At 44.6% G+C, this 24,698-nt stretch overlaps 1 long non-coding RNA gene across 1 annotated transcript; it reads right to left on the reverse strand.

Annotated features, from left to right (window-relative positions):
* Window positions 1-10,806: 10,806 nt before the first annotated feature.
* On the reverse strand, window positions 10,807-22,621 carry LOC116562179. The gene is made up of 3 exons (XR_004273823.1): window positions 22,610-22,621; window positions 16,291-16,300; window positions 10,807-10,922 (listed from the first exon to the last, which is right to left on the reverse strand). It is a non-coding gene; the product is annotated as an uncharacterized LOC116562179 (long non-coding RNA).
* Between the last annotated feature and the right edge of the window lie 2,077 nt (window positions 22,622-24,698).

The following is a 24,698-nucleotide window of genomic DNA, read 5'->3' on the forward strand; positions in this document are numbered from 1 at the left end:
TGGCTGCACCACTTTACATTCCCTCCAACAATGTGTATTTCTCATCTTTTTGTTTTGTTTTGTTTTGTTTTTATAATAGGCATCCTAATGGGTATGAAGAATCATCTCATTGTGGTTTTGCTCTGCGTTTCTCTAACAATTAGTGGTATTGGGCATCTTTTCCAGACGCCACTAATCTGGATTCTATGGCCTTTCCTTTACTCACTCCCTCCCAGCAAGAGCCAGCTCTACCTCAGCGAGGGGAAAGCTGTGACTGATGGGGGGAAAGGGCCCAGGGGGCTTGCAGAGTGGGGCCTGTGCCATGCAATGAGAGGAGAAGGCGGCGGGATATTTGAGTAGGACCATCTGGAGATCCTGGTTTCACAAGGTCCTTGCTTGTGTGCTGGGCAACTTTTGGAGCTAGTTATCTTTATCTTAGCTCTTAGGGATATTTAGGCATGTGGTGCTTGTAAGCGGCCAATCCATGATGAAGGAATTGATGATCTCTACCTTGGAAATATTGGAACAGATGATGCCGTCTAAATTGAGAGTTTTAGAAGTTAAATTAAAATTATGCTAATTTAATGGAATTTTGGGTGCATTTTCAGTTCTTCTTAAGAACTGCTGGAATTTCTTATGTAAGTGCTTAGGTGATGATCTCTTTTTTGTGATTCCTTTTTTTTTTTTTCCAGCAGAGTCTCACTCTGCTGCTGGGGCTGGAGTGCAGTGATGCTATCTCGGCTCACTGCAATCTCTGCTTCTCTGGTTCAAGCTATTCTCCTGCCTCAGACTCCTGAGTAGCTGGGATTACAGATGCCCACCACGATGCCCAGCTGATTTTTTGTATTTTTATTAGAGGCGGAGTTTCACCATGTTGATCAGGCTGGTCTCGAACTCCTGACCTCGTGGTTTGCCCACCTCGGCCTCCCACAGTGTGGCATGAGCCACTGCACTCGGCCTTGTGAGATATATATATATATATATATATATTTAAACAGCAACAATAACCAAACATTTCAAATATATAAGAAATAGACCTCGATTTTTCTGCAACTCCACAAAATTTCTATTTTGATTCCCTCTTCTTTTGCTACTGTAAACATAGTCTCGGGCAATTCAAGATCCTGCTTGTGGCCTTCCCTGGAGTCGTTTCCAGTGCTAAGGCTTTGGTCCTTGAGTCGCATGTGCACACTCATGGCTGTAGAGGGAGTTTTGCTCCCAGTGAAGGTCTTGGTGGCTCTTCTATGCTTCAATGCCACACGAGAGAAAGGAATCTTGTGTGAAGTTGGCTTTGTTGTATCAGATATTACCTAAAGCCATTTCTGGGACAGTCCCCTCTGTTTATCAGATCCCAAGCTTCTCTGTCCTCATCAAACCCATCTTTATGCCTTCATTTATCCAGACATCATGTCCAGACTGGAATGGGCAATTGGTTATAAGATTTTAGAGGCATCTGTAGGACTAGATGAAAGGAAAAGAAGGAAGTAAGCTTTAAGCATGCTCTTGATTCCTTAAGTCCCATCTGAAAGTCTTAAGGATGTCTTTTCAGTCATGCTTATTTGACAACATTGTCTAATTTTCTCTATTGGCCCAAGCTCAGGGGTCTTTCTTCTTCCGTATTCACACGGGTGCAATGGTTTTCTGAAAGGAAGATGGCATGACTAATCCAATAACATTTAGGTAATCACAGATACTTATCAAACTACAAAGCAGGCATTCCAGGAACTGGGTGGTTCTGTCTGTAAAATTACACTCTCGCGTCTATGTTCTCACTAAAACGTAAGTTCTCTGAGGATGGAGGTTTTGGTCTCTTTGCTCCTGCTGCAACCCCAACACTGCACCAGGGCCTGGCACACAGTAGGCATGCAGGGACTATGTGCTGAATCAATGAGCACATGAAAACCAGGACCGTGAAGTAAACTGGACGAAATAAAATGTGATAGAAAAGCTAAATTCTTAATACATAAGGAGCACTTACCAACTGTTATTTACTAAGTCTTTTACAATTCAACTAAAGACAACATGAAACAAATAAAAATGGGACAGAAACAGAAAGTTCCTCCAAAAAAATATATATATACATGGTACAGCCATGGTGGAAAGCAGTATGGAGTTCTCAAAAATATTAAAATAGCCCTATGCTATAATCCAGCAATCTCACCCCTGGGTATATATCTAAAGGAAATGAAATCAGTATGTCAAAGAGATGTCTGCACACCCATGTTTATTGCAGCGTCAGTCACAATAGCCAAGATATGGAATCAACCCATCAGCAAATGAAAGAATAAAGGAAATGTGATACTTACACGCAATGGAGTAGTATTCAGATTTAGAGGAAAATCCTGTCATTTGCAACAACATGGATGAACTAGAGAACATACTAAATGAAATAAGCCAGGCATAGAAAGACAAATTCTGCATACTTTCACTTATGTGTGGAATCTTAAAAAGTCAAATTAAAAAAAAAACCAGTCAAGCAGAGAATGGAATGGTGGTTACCAGGGACTCTGGGAAGTAGCAGGGGTGGGGGTTGGAGGGGAGAAGTTGGTCAAAAGGTGCAAAGTTTCAGGTAGACAGTGTAAGTTCTGGAGAATCTATTGTACAGCATGGTGACTGTAGTCAAAACTGTATTGTGTACTTAAAAATTGCTCGCCAAAAATGTTCTCACCAAAGAAATGATGATTGGATATGTTAACAGTTTGATTTAATCATTTTGATGTGTGTGTGTGTGTACATCAAAACATCACATTATATACCATATGCAATTAATGTATACGGTTTTTGTCAAAGAAAAAAATGCACCTGACCAATATAATCATAACATTTTAGTCTCACTAGTAATAAAAATCAAAATAAAATGAAATAAATTTTCTTTCGCCAAATGACAAAGGAGAAAAACAGGTAATACTAAAACGCAGTCAGGGTGTAGGGAGAGGGCCACTCTCACACAGGACCGATGAGAATAAAATTGGAGAGCCATGAGGTAATATACATATTAAACAATGTGTATGCCTTCTTGTTTTAGAAATCCTATGTTAGAAATCCATCCTAAGAACATAACCAGGGATATGATCAAAGTTTTAAATGTAGCATCACAGTATTGTCTATAATAGTTATAAGTAGAAAACAACCTGAATGCCCGTTGAACAATAAATTGTGGCCTATTTAAGCTAGGCATGGTGGCTCACGCCTGTAATCCCAGCACTCTGGGAGGCTGAGGCATAAGGATCCCTTGAGGCCAGGAGTTTGAAACCAGTCTGGGCAACATAGCAAGGTCCAGTCTCCACAAAATATTTTTAAAAATTAGGCCGGGCACGGTGGCTTATGCTTGTAATCCCAAGGAGACCAAGGTGGGTGGATCACCTGAGGTCAGGAGTTCAAAACCAACTTGGCCAACATGGTATAACTCCATCTCTACAAAAAATACAAAAATTAACCAGGGTAGGTGGTGCGTGCCTGTAGTCCTAGCGACTGGTGAGACTGAGGCAGGAAAATCACTTGAACCCAGGAGATGGAGTTTGCAGTGAGCTGGTATTGTGCCACTGCACTCCAGCCTGGGTGAGACCTTGTCTCAAAAAAAAAAAAAAAAAAAAAAAAAAAAAGCTGGGTGTGGTGCTGTATTCCTGTAGTCCCAGCTATTCCAGAGGCTGAAGTGGGAAGATCACTTGAGCCCAGGAATTTAAGTCTGCAATGAGCTATGATTGTGTCCCTGCACTCCAGCCTGAGTGAGAGAGCAAGGCCCTGTCTCTTAAAAAAAAGTGGTACATTTTAAAAATAGGATATATTATTTATATAGACATCAAAAACAATATATTCAAGGGATGTTTAAAAACATAGAATCATGATAAAATGTGAGGTTCAAAGGTAAGATGGAGAATGGAGAACTGTGGGGAACTGTGTAATCTGACAGTTCATAGTTGCATACCCCTTTCTGTGTGCTGGTGCTGTCAGAACACTTTGTACACATCACCTCATTGAAGTTCAGCATCCCTAGGTGGCAGATACTGTTATTATATCCCAATTTTGTCTCACATTGTATATGCGGTGTGAGCCCCAATATGGGATGTGTGTGTGCACGAATGCAGTATTTGGAAAGTTCTCTGAAATATTATTAGTGGTTATCTCTGGGTGGCGATTTTTATTCCCTTTCTAGTATGCTCTCAAGCGTTTGCTGCAAGCAGTTCTTTGCTGGGGCCAGGGCTGAGAGGCAGCAGCAGTTTCCCTAAATTACAGATAGAGGGTGGTAGGTGGTTATGCTTGTCCAGATCTCTGTCTAGGGGTAGAGAGCGCACGTGTGTAGGTAGGGACACTGGGGGCTTTGCTAAACACAGTGGAGCTGTCACACTGGTCTCTTCTCAGCTCTTTCACTTGCCTGAGAAAAGGGTGTCTATGGACCATGCACACTCCTGTGGGGAATTTTACATGGTGTGAATCTTCAGTGATGAAGGTTAGTTCATTTAAAAAGAATTGGAGTACCTGAGATTAGAGGTAACTTCTACCCTTTTAAAACATTAAAACCAAATCTCTTTGCACTGATTTTTTTCCTTTTTATGAGTTGTTTTCATTTAGGTAGGATAACTCCACCTGCAGGAGAATATTAAGACTTTTTTTAATTTAAAAAAATATACATTTGACCAGGCTCAGTGGCTGACACTTGTAATCCCAGCACTTTGGGAGGCTGAGGCAGGCAGACCACCTGAGGTCAGGAGTTCGAGATCAGCCTGACCAACATAGAGAAACCCTGTTTCTATTAAAAATACAAAGTTAGCCGGGTGTGGTGGCACATGCCTGTAATCCCCGGTACTCAGGAGGCTGAGGCAAGAGAATAGCTTGAACCCAGGAGGCGGAGGTTGTGGTGAACCGAGATTGTGCCATTGTACTCCAGCCTGGGTAACAAGAGCGAAACTCTGTCTCAAAACAAAACAAAACAAAACAAAACAAACAAAACAAACAAAACAATGTGCACATTATTTTGTTTTTGAGAGAGACAGATATACATATATACACACACTTTCAAATACTTAATACATCTTGTGTTAAATGACAAACAGCAGATATTGATTGAATTGGGCTAGATGCTTCAGGGATCTTCTCCCTTCCATTTAAGACTCTCTGAGAGGCCATTCCTGCCTGCAGGTCACTGTATTCTTCTTCTTCTTCTTTTTTTTTTTTTTTTTTTTGAGACGGAGTCTTGCTCTGTCGCCAGGCTGGAGTGCAATGGCACAATCTTGGCTCACTGCAACCTCCGCCACCTGGGTTCAAGCAGTTCTTCTGCCTCAGCCTCCTGAATAGCTGGGACCACAGGTGTGTGCCACCATGCCTGGCTACTTTTTGTATTTTTAGTAGAGATGGGGTTTCACCATGTTGGCCAGGATGGTCTCAATCTCTTGACCTACTGATCTACCCACCTTGGCCTCCCAAAGTGCTAGGATTACAGGTGTGAGCCACCGAGCCTGGCCATTGTATTTTTTTTTTTTTAATTTTTACTGATTTATTTATTTTTGACAGAGTCTTGTCTGTTGCCCAGGCTGGAGTGCAGTGGCACGATCTCAGCTCACTGCAACCTTGACCTCCTGGGCTTGAAGTGTTATCTTGCCTCAGCTTCCTGAGTGACTGGGATTATAGGTGCAGGCCACTACACTCGGTTAATTTTTGTATATTTAGTGGAGAGAGGGGTTTGCCATATTGTCTGGGCTGGTCTCGAACTCCCGGCCTTCAAATGATCCTTCTGCCTTGGCTTCCCAAAATGCTGGGATTACAGACCTGAGCCACCCCACCCGGCTTACTTTATTAATCCACCTGGGGAAACAGGATATACACAAAAACGTTTCAAGGCAGTAAGTGCTACTGCAGAGCACCAATGGTAAATGTTTTACAAATCTGAGTCGAGAACCATCATGGAACAGTCAGTGCAGAGGCATGGAATAAGCAGGTCTTGGGCTGACACTGGAAAGGATCCTTGTTTTTTTCCTTTTTCTTTTTTTAGAGTCAGGGTCTTAGTCTTTTACCCAGACTGGAGTACAGTGGTGCCATCATAGCTCACTGCAGCTTCAAACTCCTGGTCTCAAGCGATCCTCCTGCCTTAGCATCCCAATTAGCAGGGACCACAAGTGAGAGGATCCTTGAATGATGTCGAGGAGAAGGAACAGCGGCGTGGATGTGTGGGCACAGGTGCAGGAGCACAGGAAAAGCAGAGGATTACAAAGGGTGGAGGCTGATGTAAAGAAACCCAGTCGGTGACACAGCATGGAGACTCTTGAATACCAGGGTGGAAACTGCATTAGGAACAGTATTGCTCATAATTGCAGAAAATTTTACATGGCCTAGATACTCATCAAAGGATGATGTATAAATAACTATGGCATATTTATACAATGTGCCGACAGGATGCACTGAACATTTTGAACAACAGAGAGACTTGATAATGGCAAGGTTTTGCGGAGGTTAATCAGGATGCAAGGAAAAAAAAGCAAACAACGAATAAAGTTGATTGATGACAAACACTATCAAAAGGCACGCAGGAGAAAACCTACTGGTTACCTCCAGGGAGCTGGTGAGGGAGGCAGTGTGGGAGGATCTACCCCTGTGCATTCTGAGTGCACCTCCAGTGCAGCCGTCAGAAAGCAGGGGCTTCCAGGCTAGAACCGGATCCCGACATCCCTGTTAATTCCACCGATTCCACACCGAGTCCAATTTATGACTCACTCAATTTGCAATTTGGTTTTAAAAAGCAAATTTCGGGGATGCTAGCCTAGCACAGCTTATCTTAGACATTGTCCACTATGGCATAAAGAATGCTGCCTATTCCTTCGGTACCCTAATCAGGAAACCCCATTGGATCTGCTCCTTCCTGCGGGGAAGCGAGTGCCATGAAGGCTTACTGTCTCACACAGAGAGCTGGTCATTGGTCCAGCAGAACTTTCAAATGGAAAGTGAGGAGAGCCATGTGATTAACCACTGCCAGACTGTTCGGGTTACAAACAGTAGTTTCTTAGGCATTGCCTGGGACATGTGATAATTTCTGTTACACAATTCGTGGTAGTTAAAATGGTGCATGATGAAAGCTATCTGATTTGGATTCATTATTAGGTGAACCATCTAGTCTGCAATTTGATTCTACCATTTTCATTTAACAAATGTAAAAAGGGTTATTAATGTCTTATAAAGTTATGCTGGGCAAATATGCAAAAGTCCAGATCACCTACCGCAGGCACTAATCCGGCTTCCTCTCTGGGCACCCTGTTGTTTTGGGCTGGGCAGTTTCCTGTGTAACCATCTAGGGCTACCTAGGTCATTCTGAACACCTGGGCACTTTTCCTTGTTCCTAAATGGGACAATCACAAAGGGCCCTTCTGTTCCAAACACTCTTTAAAGTAGCTGTTCTCAAAACATGGTCCAGCAACCCCTGATTATCCCTGAGACCTTTGAGGGGATCCTCAAGGTTAAAACCAATATCATAAAAAATGTTCGTGTCCTTTGTAGGGACATGGATGAACCTGGAAACCATCATTCTCAGCAAACTGACACAAGAACAGAAAATCAAACACCACATGTTCTCACTCATAGGCAGGTGTTGAACAATGAGAACACATGGACACAGGGAGGGGAGCATGACACACTGAGGTCTGTAGGGGGGAACTACAGGAGGGACAGCGGGGGATAGTGAGGTTGGGGAGGGATAACATTGGGAGAAATGCCAGATATAGGTGACCGGGGGATGGAGGCAGCAAACCACATTGCCATGTATGTACCTATGCAACAATCCTGCATGATCTGCACATGTACCCCAAAACCTGAAGTACAATTATATATAGATATATATGTGTGTGTGTGTGTGTGTGTGTGTGTGTGTATAACCAATGTCATAATAATACTAAGATGTTATCTGCCTTTTTTCACTCTCACTTTCTCACACACGAACAGTGGCATTTTCCAGGGGACAGTGTGATAATGACCCTAACTGCATGCAGAAGCAAACAGGAAAATCTAGTTTTTTCGGTTAAACCAGACATCAAAGAGATTTGCAAAAATGTAAAACAATGCTATCCTCCTCACCGTATTTTTTTTGTTTTAGAAAATAGTTGTTTTTCCTACAAATGTTTTTGAGGTTATCAGTAATAAGTTTATTAATATAATTTAAAAATGAAATATACATACATTTTTTTGAAGTCCTCAGTTGTAATTTCTAATACAGTAAGTATCGATAGGTGTGCCCCACATGAATAAAGGCTGTTGGGAACCTCAGTACTTTTTAAGAGTTGCCAAGGGGTCCTGAGACCAAAAATATGAGAGCCACTGCCCTCAAAGGACAGCCCCAGCCCGAGTCGGGAACAGCTGAGACAGAACCTACCTGCTCCTAGTGGATTGCAGTATGGTAGGATTTAACCTTCAAGGTTTCAACTCTTGGCAAGAGTCCAGGAGGGGCCATGGTTTGCCCTGAGCATTGCTCTCTGTAATAGGAGCAAGTCCCTTAGGCTGGTGGGCCAAGCTAGCCTGAAGCTGACCATGGACATCTTAGTGGGTTGCTTGTTCTAGTGTGGGTTTGCATTTTATGGGAAACATAATCTGCTATATGGCTCTTTTCATTTAGGGAAATCACAAGTTCTCAGAATGTTTGTCTCTCTTGGTTGGGGCCTCTATAATTAAATTATAAAACTGAGACAATGGTTAAGTAATACGAGATTTGATGGAAACCACAGAGGATTGAGGGTTTCATTTGAGTGAGGTGAAGGGGGAATGAGAGGAGTAGTTCTGGAGAAAAGAAAAAGATTGGATGAGGCTGGGCACAGTGGCTCACGCCTGTAATCCCAGTACTTTGGGAGGACAAGATGGGCAGATCACTTGAGGCCAGGAGTTCGAGACCAGCCTGGCTAACATGGTGAAACCCTGTCTCTACTAAAAATATAGGTTGGGCCACAGAGTGATACTCTATTGATGGAGCCTTGTTCTGTCTTGCAGGCTGGAGTGCAGTGCTGAGATCTTGGCTCACTGCAATCTCTGCTTCTCAGGTTCAAGTGATTCTCCTGCCTCAGCCTCCTGAGAGCTGGGATTACAGGACCATGCCACCACGCCTGGCTAATTTTTGTATTTGTAGTAGAGATGGGGTTTCACCATATTGGTCAGGCTGGTCTCGAATTTCTGACCTTGTGATCCACCTGCCTCAGCCTCCCAAAGTGCTGAGATTATAGGCGTGAGCCACCACACCTGGCCAAGGCTCTGTCTTTAAAAAAAAGAGAGAGAGAGAAAGGTTGGTTGAAACAACAGAGTGGGGAGGACGTGTGAGCTTGGTAGCTTGGTGGAGGTAGGGCTTTGTTAGGGCCTTAGAGGGGTCCAATAAAGGTTCCCAATCACAGTAGTGACCTAGAGAAAGTAGCATTTTAACATATTTCATTTCGTAATAGACAGTCACAGTTTACAAGACCCTTTCCATACATTCCTACTATAGTCCAGAGGCAAGTTGTGCGCTCTCTCCTCTCACAGATAAAAAAACCTCGGCCTCCAGAGGCTGGCAACTCGCTCAGGGTAATATAAAACTCAGGGATGAGAGAGTCGAGACTCCCAGCCCAATGCGTATCCCTCACGGGCACCCTCTCAGGGTGCAGCAAAAACTTTGTATAAGAAATCAAGTTGCAGAAGTCAGTGGGATTCCCCAAATGATCACGTCGTAGATGGTGTATGCAGTGGGGCACAGCAAGGGCTGATGCTTCTTGGGCAAAACAATCAGGCTCCCCCCCCCCACCAAAAAAAATGCCAATGATGTGACTTTAACCATAATTGCAGAATAGAGGACTCACCTCCCACTACTGTTACTGTCCAATATTCTCTCAGATAATGTTTGGGGCACGAGCTTACAGGCAACATCACCCAGCGGTCAAGGTTGTAGCTTTGCAGGCAGACTGACCGTATTAAAATTCGTGCGAAGCCTGTGCACTTGGGCACGCTTCTTTACTTCTCTGCTTTCATTTCCTCCTCTGTAAAACACGGATGATACTATAAATACGCCCAAGTCCTAGAGTTGCCATACGAATTAGAAAAGACAGGCAAATACAACCCTCAGAAGAGAGCATGGCATCCAGTCGGCACCACTGAGTGTTTGCTCTTAGTGTGCGGTGACTCCAGGCGCTTCTGTCTCGGGTTGTGGCTGACCAGGTGGCCCTGTCTCCTGGTAACTTACCAATCCTGTTGAGTCTTCATGAGCACGTCTTCGATGCCTACGGTGAGACCGACTTTCCAGGCCTCATCACTGGACACACAACCATCCCATTTGCTTTTTTCCATTTGTTTTTAATAAAGTAGTACACGTGTATGGCACCAGATCAAACAGTACAGAGCAGGTTACAGTGGGAGAGAATGGCCTCCCAGCTCTCTTGAAATCCCCAACTCAGAGACAACCATTTTTGTCTTTTTCTAACAGTTTCTTTCTACAGCCTTTTGTGGTTATCTTTCTAACTCTAAATAGTCTTACCTCCGTGTATTCACTTAGAAACTTTAGATGTTACCTTTCAACTCCTCAGTATGAAACTTCAGTTTATAGTACACCAGGCTATCACCCTCTTTCCAGGACTTACTACTTATACTGGTGGTAGGTGGAATTTAAAAATTCATCAGCACTCTTTTGTGTTTCTCTGCATGTTCCAGTTTTATAGCAACTCCCACTTGTTGTATGAGTGCAAGAGAACTGGGGGGCTCATAACTCAGCCTGCAGGACTTTCACTTAAAGCCTGGCCCTCAGGGTGATGTCACCCACCTCACTGTGCCGGGCTCAGGAGTTGAGTCCCTCAGTTGCCTGGTCATATAGTTTGGATGTTTGTCCCCTCCAAATCTCGTGTTGAAATGTGATCTCCAATGTTGGAGGTGGGGCCTGCTGGGAGGTGTTTGGGTCATTGGGGTGGGTCCCTCTTGAATCGCTTGGTGCCATCCCCATGGTAACAAGTGAGTTCTCGCTCTGGCAGTTCACACAAGAGCTGGTGTTTAAAGGAGCCTGGCACCTCCCACTCTTTCTCTTGCTCCTCCTCTTCCCCTCCTTTGTGACTAAAAGCTTCCTGAGGCCTCACCAGAAGCTGTGCAGATGCTGGTGCCATGCATGGATCTCCTGTAGAACTGTGAGCCAAATAAACTCTTTCCTATAAATTACCCAGTTTCAGCTATTCCTTTATAGCAATGTAAAACAGACTCACATCTGGCAAGCCCCAATTGTCTGCTTCTAGGTAAGACAGGAAGAGTGGGGAGCTGCTGAGGGTTTCCACTGCGTTATCTCTTTTCGGGCAAGCTGTCTCCACTGAGTAGGCTTCACATTCAGAGCTCTGAGTAAGGTGGGCAGGAAAAGGGTTGCAGGCTGACCAAAGAAGAAGACTGAATCCTTCAGTGCCAACCTGTGAACCAGAGTCTTAGCTCTCTTTGAATATTCTGTTCAGTATCTTTGGGTTTTGTTTTATTTTGTCTAAGGGTAAATGCTGACTGCCTGTTCTCTGGACAGGAATGGGGAAGACAGTGCTAGCGGCGTTGCTGTTCATACGCAGACATTCATGCAATCACTCTTTTCAGCACGCTTCTTACTTGTACCCCGGGTTCAGTTGCTGACTCTGATCCCAGAAACCTTCTAGGGTTCTGTTAGGTAGATTGGCTTCCACCGTTTTTGCAACAACCACAGAAAATTCTAGACTGTTTTCTCTTTGGGGTTCATTAGTCAACTTGCTTCTGTCTGTCCTGCGTCTTCTAAATATTTATAGATCTCTCTCTTTTGTTGGAGTGGCAGAAAATACTAGTTGACCACCCAATATTCAAATTATCTTGCCTCCTTAGTAACAGAACAGACTACCACTGGATGTGGTGGGTAAATAATGTACTCCAACTTTCCTTGCAGAGAGGGGTGGCCAATGAGATGGAAATGAAAGTCATTGGGAAAGCGTGCCAACATATTTCTTTAAGCAAGACAGACTGAAGCAAGTTGACTAATGAAGCCCAAAGCTTGCAGTTGTTTTTGTTTATCTTTGCCTCTTTCTTCTTCCTGTGGGGACAAAGGGCAGCGATGTCTGGAGCTGCAGCAGCCATTTTGGCCCAACGTCGGAAAAGTCAAGAGACTCAGAGACCTCAGCTCCAGCATTTTTGTATTTTTCCAAATATTTGCTCCCCTGCAGGAGGATGAGATATTCCTGCTTGTTGCCTTGTGACTGTGGGAGGACTGTACTTCCCTGCCTTGTTGTCTAGTTTCACCATGTGCCCTGCTTTGGCCCCTAAAATGTGAGTGGGAGAAGCTTGGTGAACCATTGCATGTCTCCACCAGCTTTTTCACTCTGTGCCCTTTGGCATTAGAAAGACAAGTCCAGCACTTTGGGAGGCCGAGGCGGGTGGATCACGAGGTCAAGAGATCAAGACCATCCTGGTCAACATGGTGAAACCCCGTCTCTACTAAAAATACAAAAAATTAGCTGGGCATGGTGGCACATGCCTGTAATCCCAGCTACTCAGGAGGCTGAGGCAGGAGAATTGCCTGAACCCAGGAGGCGGAGGTTGCGGTGAGCCGAGATCACGCCATTGTACTCCAGCCTGGGTAACAAGAGTGAAACTCCGTCTCAAAAAAAAAAAAAAAAAAAAAAAAAAAAAAGACAAGTCCAGGATGGAGCTGTTCCTTCAGCCTAGACTGGATTATGAAAAGCCAGCTGGGGGAGTCCAGTAACATATAAAGTGAGTTAGAAATAAAACCTTGTCATTGTAAGCTACAGATATTTTGAGTTTGGTTACCACAGTATTATCTAGTGGAAGTTGATTTATACAGTATGTAATAGGATAAATACATGCGTGTAACAGAATATTAAGTGTTCCTATTTCAAAGCCAAGGGGAAAAGGTTAAAAGTGCTCACACATTCTGAAAAGAGATTAGCTAAAACTGCTTCATTAACCACACTTTGGGGAAACCAGTTCTGAGAGTCTTCTCCATTACTCTGACAGGTTGGACCCTCTGGGGAGCAGACCTCAAGATGAAATTATGAGCGCAAGAGGTGTGCTGGGAAGGGCTAGTTGCAGAAGAATCCTGCAGTAGCACCAGGCACATGTCTGTCCTGGGAGAGGAGGACACTTACTGTCTACCACCGTCTCTCCTAAGTCTCCTTCTGATACCGGAGCGGGGCAGGGAAGTGCTGGGAAGGGAAGGTCATGGCCCCGGGCTAAGGCTCCACCCCCGGGGCCTGTGCCCTCGGACCTAGGTGAGGACAAGCACTCCTGCCTTCCCGCCTAAATGTTGCATTTCCCAAGACCACCCTGGCCTGCCACGCCCACATCTGCCTATTAAACTCCCCCACCTTTCCCAAACCCTAGCAGGCAGACGCATCGGTGGAAGAAGACAGGAGCAGCTGGACGTTGAGAGGACCTCGAGGGGAGCACACCAGCAAACCATCCACCAGCGGAACGAAGCGGAGTGTGGCCGGGGCAGTCGGAGGCAAGCCTGGGCCGCAGACTCCAAGGGAAAACCATCTCCCTTCTGGCTCCCCTCTCTGCCAGAGCTGCTTCCACTCAAGAAAACCTTGGACTCATTCTCCAAGCCCACGTGTGATCCGATTCTTCCGGTACACCAAGGCAAGAGCCCGGGATACAGAAAGCCCTCTGTCCTTGCAACAAGGCAGAGGGTCTAACTGAGCTGGTTAACCCAAGCCGCCTACAGACGGCAAGACTAAAAGCACACAGTGGCACACGCCCGCTGGGGCTTCAGGAGCGGTAAACATCCATCCCTAGACGCCGCGCGGTTGGAGCCCCACAGCCTGCCCCTATGCTCCCCTAGAGGTTTGAGCTGCGGGCCGCTGGAGGAGCGAGCCACACCCCCGCCCCCCTCCCTGCAGGGGGACTAGGGAACTTTTCCCGTTTCGCTTCCACTGGGCTTGAGCTGGCACGGAAGCACCCTGTTCCCTTCTCACTGAGGGAGGAGAGGGGAAAAGCGGTAGAACGAACAGGCTAACAATGCTCCTCCGAAAATATATCCTCTTTCTGGATCCCTAGAGACAGGTGATCACGGCAGCCGCGGAGTGCACTCGGGTCTCCTTTCAAGAAAGAGCTTGGTGCTCAGCGTTGAGGAATGCAGTTGGCCGACAGCCTCCCACTGCTCTGCCTTCCGCGTCTGCCAGGGCGTGTGAGCTGAGGTCACGCTCTTCCTGGGAGGTCCCCAGCAGAGGGATCACGTGGAAGCTCCACAAGCTCCACAGATGTTCCGGGAGAGAAATACGCAGCATCTGGATGACATATCCCGCCATAGCAGAGGGCATTTCCTAGCAGAGACGACAAACAGCAAGAGCCAAGTAAACAAACACACAAGCACAAAGCACTTTCTCCGATTTCCCCTCATTGATCCTGTCCGGGTAGAAGTTGGAGAGGAAGCAGAATAGGGTGAGGCGGGGTGGGGAGGGGGGAGGGGGGTAGACTTCTTCCTTCCCCTGCAGTCCTGCCCCTGGCCAGGCTTGAACTAGGGGAATGGGAAAAGCTGTGAAGTGAATGAGAATTAGGAGTTTTTATTTAGACTGGACTTGAATTCTTTATTTTTTAGTTTTTTTAGATGAAGTCTTGCTCTGTCACCCAGGCTGGAGTCCAGTAGCACTATCTCAGCTCACTGCAGTCTCTACCCCCCAGGTTCAAGCAATCCTCCTACCTCAGTCTCCCGAGTAGCCAGGATTACAGGTACCCGCCACCAAGCTTAGCTTTTTTTTTTTTTTTTTTTTTTTTTGATTTTTAGTAGAGACAGGATGTCACCATGTTGGCCAGGCTGGTCTCGAACTCCTGACCTCAAGTGATCTTCCTGCCTCAGCCTCCCAAAGTGCTAGGATTACAGATGTGAGCCACCACGCCTGGCCTGGAGTTGAATTTTTAATTCCTAAAAATGAACTATGAGTTAATATTTAAACATGACCAAAAAACTACAGGGTATGCTGATGTTTTGCCTCAGGGATAAGGAAAAGATATCTAGTTGAGTGCAGATGAAAACAGAGTAGGGAGAGAAAAACTCATTCCTGGCTCACCCTTTTGTGTCCCACTATCTCAATAATCTGGTGCTATGTGTCACACACACACACACGCACACACACGGAGGAATCCTGGAAGACTCCACATCAAGGTGGTGAGGAAGGTGATCAGTGGGTGACAGGATTACAGATGTGTGTTTATTTATTTATATTATTTTTTTTGAGAGACAGGGTATCTTTCTGCCATCCAGGCTGGAGTGCAGTGGTGTGATCATGGCTCACTGCAGTCTTGCACTCCAGGGCTCAGACGATCCTCCTGCCTCAGTCTCCTGAGTAGCTGGGACTACATGCATGTGCCAGTATGCCCGGCTAATTTATTTTATTTTATTTTTTATTTTTTGTTGAGGTGGAGTCTCACTTTATTGCCTAGGCTGGTCTTGAACTCCTGGTTTCAAGCAATCCTCCCACCTCAGCCTCTCAAAGTGCTGGGATTACAAATGTGAGCCACTGCATTTGACCCTATTTTATGTTTTTACAATTTCAATAGCTTTAGGGGTACAAGTGGTTTTGGTTACATAGATGAATTGTATAGTGATGAAGTCTGGGCTTTTAGTGTACACTGTACACAATGAGTAATTTTTTATTCCTCACCCCCACACCGTCCCCACTTCTGAGTCCCCTGATGTCCATTACACTACCCTGCCTTTGTGCACTTGTAGCTTATCTCCCACTTAGAAGCGAGAACATGTGATAGTGTTTTCCCTTCCTGAATTACTTCACTTAGGGCAACGGCCTCCAGTTCCATCTGAGTTGCTGCAAGGAACATGATTTCATTCTTTGGCTGAGTAGTATTCCATGACACCGTCACCCCCAACCGCCACACACAGACACACAGACACACATGCACACACACACACACACACACACACACACACACACCCCACACATTTTTATTATCCCCTCATCAGTTGATGGGCACTTAGGTTGGTTCCATACCTTTGCAATTGTGAATTGTGCTCCAATAAACATACATGTGCAAGTGTCTTTTCTTCTCTCCTTTATTCTTTTCTTCCCTATGCATCCACAGGTACTGAGGAAGAGTCTTTTTTTTATATAATTATTTCTTTTTCTTTGGGAAGACACCTAGTAGTTGGGTGGCTGGATCCAATGGTAGATCTAGTTTTAGTTCTTTGAGAAATCTCCGTATTATCTCCATATTGTTTTCCGTGGGGATTGTACTAATTTACATTCCCACCAACAATGCATGTGTTCCCTTTTCACTGCATCAGCACCAGTAATGGTTGTTTTTTGACTTTTTAATAAAGGCCATTCTGGCTGGGGTAAGGTGGTATCTCATAGTGGTTTTAACTTGTATTTCTCTGATGATTAGTAATGTTGAGTATTTAAAAAATGTTTGTTGGCCATTTGCATATCATCTTTCAAAAATATCTGTTTAAGTTGTTTGCCCATTTTTTTTTTTTTGAGACATAGTCCTGCTCTGTTGCCCAGGCTGGAGTGCAGTGGCGTGATATCTGCTCACTGCAACCTCCGCCTCCCAAATTCAAGCAATTCTCCTGCCTCAGCCTCCTGGGTAGCTGGGAGTACAGGCACATGCCACCACTCCTGCCTAATTTTTTTGTATTTTTAGTAGAGACGGGGCTTCACTGTGTAAGCCAGGATGGTCTCGATCTCCTGACCTTGTGATCCACCCACCTTGACCTCCCAAAGTGCTGGGATTACAGGCGTGAGCCAACGCCCCCAGCCTGTTTGCCTACTTTTTAATGAGATTGTTTTTTTTCTTGCTGACTTGTTTGAGTTTCCTGCAGTCCTTTATCATAGGCATAGTTTGAAAATACTTTCTCCCATTCTGTAGGCTGTCTCTTTACTGTTGATTATTTCCTTTGCTATACAGAAGCTTTTTAGATTAATTAGGTCCCATTTACTTATTTCTGTTATTTTGTTGCATTTATTTTTGGAGTGTTAGTCATAAATTCTTTACATAGGGCAATGTCCAGAATTTTTCCTAGGTTTTCTTTTAGAATTTTTATGGTTTTAATCAATCTTGAGTTAATTTTTAAATGTGGTGATAGAAATCCAATTTCATTCTTTTACACTACATGTGCTATCCAATTTTCCCAGCACTATTTATTGAACAGGGTGTCCTTTCCCCAGTGTATGTTTTGTTTTGTTGAAGTTCAGCTGGTTGCAGGTATCTGGTTTTATTTTTGGGTTCTCTATTCTATTCTGCTTTTATAACTGTTCCATGCTGTTTTGATTACAATAGTCTCATAGTATAATTTGAAGTTGGGTAGTGTGGTGCCTCCAGATTTCCTCTTTTTTGCTTGACTATTTGGACTCTTTTTTTGGTCTCATATGAATTTTAGGATTGGTTTTTCTAATTCAGTGAAAAATGACATTGGTATTTTGATAAGAGTTCCACTGAATCTGTAGATTGCTTTGGGTAGTATAGTCATTTTTACAATATTGATTCTTCTCATCCATGATCATGGTATGTTTTTCCATTTGCTTGTGTCATCTGTGATTTCTTTCATGAGTGTTTTGTAATTCGCTTTGTAGAGATTGCTTACCTCCTTGGTTAAGTATATTCCTATGTGTTTTATTTTTATTTTTTCAGCTATTGTAAATGGGATTGAGTTCTTGATTTGATTATCAGTTTGGCCATCACTGGTGTATACCAGTGCTAGTGATTTGTGTACATTGATTTTGTTACCTGATGCTACTAAATTCTCTTATCAAAACTAGGAGTTTTTTTGAGGATTCCTTAGAATTTTCTAGGTATAAGATCATATCACTGGTAGAGGTAGTTTGAGTTTCTCTTTTCCTGTTTGGATGCCCTTTATTTCTTTCTCTAGCCTGATTGCTCTGACTAGGACTTCCAGTGCCATGTTGAATAGAAATGGTGAAAAGTGGGCATCCTTATCTTGTTCCAATTCTTAGTGGGAAATGCTTTCAACTTTTCCTCATTCATTTTGATGTTGGCTGTGAGTTTGTCATAGACAACTCTTACTATTTTGAGATATATTCACTTGATGCCTAGTTTGTTGAGGGACTTTTATCATAAAGGATGCTGGATTTCATTGAATGCTTTTTCTGCATCTATTAAAATTATTACATTTTTCATTTTTCATTCTGTTTATGTAGTGAATCACATTTATTGACTTATGTTTATGTGTTGCTTACATCTACTTTATAATTTTACTATAATAAACATGTATAATTTTGTTATCAGCAAAGTAAACATAAAAGTGAGTTTTAATTTAAAACCTTGGGCCTAGGTCTTCCTGCCTCCCAAGCCCATTCTCTTCCTGATAGCTGGGGCTTCCCTCCTCAAGCTCACTCTGCAGGATAAGGGGATACAGTCCACACACCAGCTGCTGGTCTGGCCCACAAGACCCTCCATGGGCAATGTCTGAGCTTCTGTTATTGAGTTTTGCTCCACAGACTCTCGGCAAGGAAGGGATGGCCAACGTAGCTTGGACGTGGGTTGCTGATAATTGGTGATGTCTCATGACTGGTTCTGCCTGGAGGGTTTGCTGTAAGTCTCTGATAACATGGGCCTGCACAAGAACAGAACTTATCTGACACTGAAGAGGACACATCAAGAACAGATGATCAAAGTCTAGCTCAGGGAGAAATCTACTTTAGAGCAGAATGAGGAAGGATGATGCAGCTGATCTTAGACACAGCAGAAGGAAATTCACAGAAAAGGGAGACCGTGAAGGCACAGGAAGGAAAGGGGCTGTGAGGGAATTAGTGGGGCCAGTCAGGGGCAGTGGTCAGGATGCTAGAATGCCAGAGTGAGCAAGCACATCAGGATTAAACGCCATGAGGATCATTAAACTTCCTGTCATATGTCTCCAGGTGGTGCTCCAAATATCCTAAACCAGATGACAGCACCCCTCCACCCTATGTTGTATAGGCACATCTGCTCTCCCATAATCATTCCCACATAGCAATTTATCATTTTTATAGATTTTTCTTCATTTAATACACGTATAAGTGTGTCTTTTATTTTTAAAAATTTGCATTCCTTTAATTGCTTTGGAGGGTGTGCATTTTTCTCTCTGTTGATTTACACTGCCAATAAACATGTAATCCTACCATAAGCATGTTTTACTTCTGTAATCAACCAAAATAAAAAATTTAAAAAGGAATCCCTGACTATGAATTAGACATGTAGATAGGCACCAGGGTTGCAGACAAGGCCCACGTTCTTGCGCTAACTTGCACTGTGCAGTAACTTGCACTGTGGTTGGTGGCATTGGATGGGTACGTTAAAAAGATTAAAGCAATCTAAGGCAGCATTTATTAAATTTTGAGTAAGCGCTACAGAACCCAAGTGCTGAGGGAATTTCATGCAGGGAGAGATCAAGAGTAACACAGAGGAGAAGAATAGATCAATTTAGCACATTCATTTAAAAATTCACCCTTTGCATAGGGGGATGTGTCTTTCCTTGGGGGGAGTGGAGTTCTGATTGGCAGTTTGTTCTCAGGGAGCTTGAAGAAGAGATCTTGGAAGAGGAGGGGCAGAGAGAACAAATGAAGAAACTGTCAAAATGGAAGGGGTTGGGCTGGCTGAGCATACCTGAGTTAGCTTAGGTAGAGCCTACACTTTTACAAGTGGTTTCAACGGGCGTGTTTGGTCTGGGTTCTTTAGGAGGTGCTGTAGGAGAATGAAGGCAGGGAGGAAGCTTCCAGCACCAAAATCCAAAGGGAAATGTATTGTACATGCATAGTATTGCTTTACTGTCTTTCCATTTGGAGCATATCTTAAAAACCCCTTTCTCTGACAATGGTTCTAAAAGGGGGAAACGTCCTTTGCAACAGAATCGTTCATTCTCTCATTCATCAACCAACGATTGTGTACTAAGTGTCAGACCTGATCTCCATCCTGCCTGGAATGACACTTGCTTCTCATTTTTTCTTTTTTTTTTGAGATGTAGTTTCACTCTTATTGCCCAGTCTGGAGTGCAATGGCACGATCTCGGCTCACTGCAACCTCTGCCTCCCAGGTTCAAGCGATTCTCCCGCCTCAGACTCCCAAATAGCTGGAATTACAGGTACCTGCCACTACACCTGGCTAATTTTTTTTTTTTTTTTTTTCAGTAGAGACAGGGTTTCACCATGTTGGTCAGGCTGGTCTCGAACTCCCAACCTCAGGTGATCTGCCCGCTGAGGCTGATCCCAGCCTCCCAAATTGCTGGGATTACAGGGATGAGCCACCGCACCTGGCAACATTTGCTTCTCTCTTGAGACAAGCATGATGATAAATCGTGACCAAAAAAAAGGGCAGTTTTATAAACACCAGTCTGCCAGGCTTTCAGCAATTCTAAATTTCCTTTTGCAAGTCAGACTGGGGTTAATGGCTCCTTTGTGCAGCGGCGGAGACGACAGGGCTCTCCCACAGTGCTGAGCAGGCAGTTTGAAACCCCTACTTCCTGTCTCTGCATGGGCGAGTGTCCACTGGAAGCCACTGAGAGGAAGGAGGGAAACCTCAGAAGCTGGCCCCAAAGTCACAGCAGCACTGGCGATCCTGCCCAGCTGCTTCACCCTAGAAAGCCCAGGCAGAGGAGAGAAAGGTGAAGTGCTGAAAAAGAATAAATAGGAGGGGAACATGAAAAAGAACAAGAGCAAGAGGCAGGGAAGGGACGGGAGGGAGAGCACGGGAAGGAGCCAATGTCAAGGAGGAGAAAGGACCGCTGGTGGAACGGAGCTTCCAGGAATTGAGACGCAGTCCTGTCTTGTTGCAAGAGAAGGAAACCCTGAAGGAGAACAGGAAGGAAAAAGAAAACAGGTCTGTCCGAGCAGGCAGCGTCCACTTTCTCATTCTACAGATGAGGAAACGGAGGCACAGAGAGAAAGTGACTTGCCCAAGTGGGCAGATTCTTGAAAGGACCATCTGTACTCTCTCCCCTAACCTTTCTTACCTCCTCTTTCCTCATGAGTCAGTCCTGAAGTTCCACACAGATGGGCCTGGGCAAGCATCAAACACCGAGGGGGCCTGGGTGTGGTTTGCTTTTAAATATCAGGTCAGGGAAAGGGAGATCTTTTAAGTTGTCAGCTCTAAGATTGGTAATCTGCCTCAGAGCTATGCTGCAGTATCTGGGGTAGCAGTTGCATCTCTGGGCAAATACCCTGGAGAATGCAACACTGGTTGCCTGAGGTGGGGACAGAGTGACAGCATACTTGCATGCAGAGCCAGGGGCTCCTGCAGCTGTACAGGTAGGTGTTGAAATTCTCCACCAACCCGTCCTCTTTGCCCCAGCACCATGAAGATAGCCCTCATTGAAGATATGCAAGTCTATTCTCCAAACCTTCTAACATTCTCATGTGAGCCTTAATAGATTCAGCTCAATTACTGCCTCCTCCAGGAAGTCCTCCTTATCTGCCCACCATGCCTGCTCACCCATAGTTTTAACTCTGCATCTTTCTTTCTTTTTTTTGGCAAGGGGTGCTGGAGTATCACACTGTCGCCAGGCTGGAGTGCAATGGTGCCATCTTGGCTCACTGCAACCTCTGACTCCTGGTTCAAGCCATTCTCCTGCCTCAGCCTCCCGAGTAGCTGAGATTACAGGCATGCGCCACCATGCCAAGGTAATTTTTATATTTTTAGTAGAGATGGGGTTTCACCATGTTGGCCAGGATGGTCTTGATTTCCTGACCTGGTGATCCGCCTACCCTGGCCTCCCAAAGTGCTGGGATTACAGGTGTGAGCCAACGCGCCCGGCCACTCTGTTTCTTTCTAATATGCCTTAGTCCACTCTGTCAGGAGTTGGCTTCCTTCTCCTAGACTAGGAGTTGCCAGAGGCCAGGAGGACCAGTCTTGTTCATATCTGTACCCTGCACACCTGTCAATGCCTGTTCAATGCCTTGGAGTGTGGAACCAGCTGAAGGTAGAGAGAGGAAGGATTGGTGCCGGAAGTGGAAGGTTATTCTAAGAATGGGTGTGGCAGAAAACACAATTATAGCTCAGGGAGTGGAGTGTCCAGGAGTGGGAGGAGAGGAACTGGGAGAAAGAGCAGGGAGTGAGAGTCAGAGCAAGTATCAAGAAAGGGGACGACTTGGCGATCCACCAAAGTGCATGCTCCCTTTTCAGCCCTGCCAGGACGTGCGGGGCGGCTGCTGTGGACGCGTCCAGGCTCAGCCTCAAACACGCCTTGTTCCTCGACTTTCGTCTCTCACTTCAAAGCTAGGTCATTTAAAAAGTACTTTTGTTTTCTTTCCACTTATACTCTGATTTCTGAGAGGCCAAGACCCTGGCATACCACCCTACCAAGTTTAAAATAAATATTATCCATTGAAATTGTTATTTTTTCCTTAACAGTTATGTGTAGAATTAAAAAGTCTCATGATCGCTCTGGCTCTCACATCATTTTTGGCTCTTTTGAGATAAAATTTGCAATTTGATGCAAAAATAGCTGTGACGCATATGTGTCTGTATGTGTGGTAAGGAGGTTTTTTTTTTATCACCACATCTTCTTTTGCCCTGCCTTTCTGCCTTTCTGTCCTTTTCATTTGCGGGCTTATAGCGACCACAGCACAGATCTGATGCCTAGCAGTTTCTTTTGTAGGATCAAACCGCTGGCTTCTCTTGCACCTGTGACAGGACTCTGGGCTAGCTTATTGGGAAAGTGTTGCTGTAATCCCTGCCTAGATGTGCCTGTGACATGAGCTGCCATCTCCTCTTCCCTCGGCTTCGTCCCCACCTAGAAACCTGAACGGACATTTTCCTTAACATTTCATAAAGTGTCAGTGACTCCTCATTTAGCAAAACGTATCCTAGGGAAGTTTAAGAGTAAAAAAAGGCCATCACCTCTTCTTCTCAGGGACCTACAGAAAGTACATGGTGTCTCAGCAGCCTGACACCATCCAGATCGGTAATCTGGCCCAAGCAGCTCTGCCATCCCACCCAGGAATAGAAGAAAAACTCACTGCAACCCCCTATGATTCCATCTCCAACCTCACCAACCAGTACTCCCCACTTCCCGGGCCCCTATTTGCAAAATTATCTGTAAAAACTCGGATCCCTGAATGCTCGGGGGACTGATTTGAAAAATAATAAAACTCTGGTCTTCTGCACAGCTGACTGCATGAATTACTCCTTTTCCATTGCAATTCTCTTGATAATTGTCTTGATAATTCGGTTCTGTCTAGGCAGCGGCCAAGGTGAACCCATTGGGCGGTTACAAACTCATCCTCTGTGGAAGAGTAGGAGTTCATGGAGAAATTGGTTTCAAATTAGAAAATCTTATTGTATGGTCAACTCGTCCCAGTGTCTGTGCAGTGAAGGGCCTCTGCATGGTGGAGTGATTGCAGGTTGAGGCTCTAGAGTCAGCTTGCCTAGGTTTCCATCCCAGCTCAGTCACTGATTATCTGTGTGTTCTTGAGCAAGCTCCTTAATTGACTGAGGCCTTACCCTTCTGTTTATAAAATGAAGAGAATAATGACCTTCACAATAACCTCATCATAAGGTTTTTGTAAAGATGGATCAGATAATGCATATGTAGAGTGCTTGTAACAGTGCCTAGCACATAAAAATGCTCAAAAATATTAATTGTTATTAATAATAAACTGACATATATTTCTTGAGCTGGTAGTGGGTAAATGGGTGTTCTCTTTATTAAGCTTTAAACTGTGCATAGATCATATACATTCTTTTTATGCATATGATATATTGCACACGCATGAAATACATGCATTAAAAATAAATGAGCATTTATGAGATTTAGTTTAGCAGTCACATGTCCCAGGATTGCAAGCCAGCAATGAAGTAAAATATTCCAACCCATTATTGGATCCATGTACCAAACAATGGAAGTACCCACAGGTTCTGATTCTTGGTTAAAAAATATGATTATTATGGGAATAATGCTGGTTCCCAAGAATTAATATCTGAACATATTTCTTTTCTCTTCTGTCTTCTTGGAAGATCAGCAGGTTCTAGATTCAATGGAGTCACTAGGATTGAGCCATCAGTATTTGCCAGTCCTTTCCAGGATGGCCACCTGGTGGTGGGCACTAGGGCAGTCTCAGATGAGGACTGATTGACTTTTGAGTGAACTCACACTGCCAAAGTCCCTCCCTCACCTTGCAAACTTCAAAGCACAGCTTTCAAATCACCCCTTTCTTTCTTGGCTCTCAATTCTCTGCCTAGAAAGGAGGCATTGGCAAGGATATTTGTTTAGTTCTGAGCATCAGTCAATAGTACCCAGATCTTACTGAACAGAAAAGACACAGCTTTGTTTCTCTGATGCAGTTGGGAGTGCTTATTGCTTATTGCTCTCAGGGGCTTCTGCAGCAGCAGTAAGGCCCTTCCCCTGCCCTGCCACACAGAGGGAGCATCGTCAGAGTCGTGGTTGGAATCTGCCGTTAAGCTAGTCCTCGTTCTTGTGCTAGCTGTTGCATTGCAGTGATATGTGTACCTGTTTATCTTCTCCACTAGCCACTAAGAAGCCAAGTTTCTTTTTTTTTTTTTCGAGATGGAATTTCACTCTTGTTGCCCAGGCTGGAGTGCAGTGGTGCAATCTTGGCTCACCGCAACCTCCGCCTCCCAGGTTCAAGGGATTCTCCTGTCTCAGCCTCCCGAGTAGCTGGGATTATAGGCATGTGCCACCACGCTCGGCTGATTTTATATTTTTAGTAGAGACGGGGTTTCTCCACGTTGGTCAGGCTGGTCTTGAACTCCCGACCTCAGGTGATCTGCCCGCCTCAGCCTCCCATAGTGCTGGGATTACAGGTGTGAGCCACCATGCCTGG

Source organism: Sapajus apella, unplaced genomic scaffold (genome assembly GCF_009761245.1).
Source record: "Sapajus apella isolate SASKATOON/1434 unplaced genomic scaffold, GSC_monkey_1.0 scaffold32, whole genome shotgun sequence".
NCBI lineage: Eukaryota > Metazoa > Chordata > Mammalia > Primates > Cebidae > Sapajus > Sapajus apella.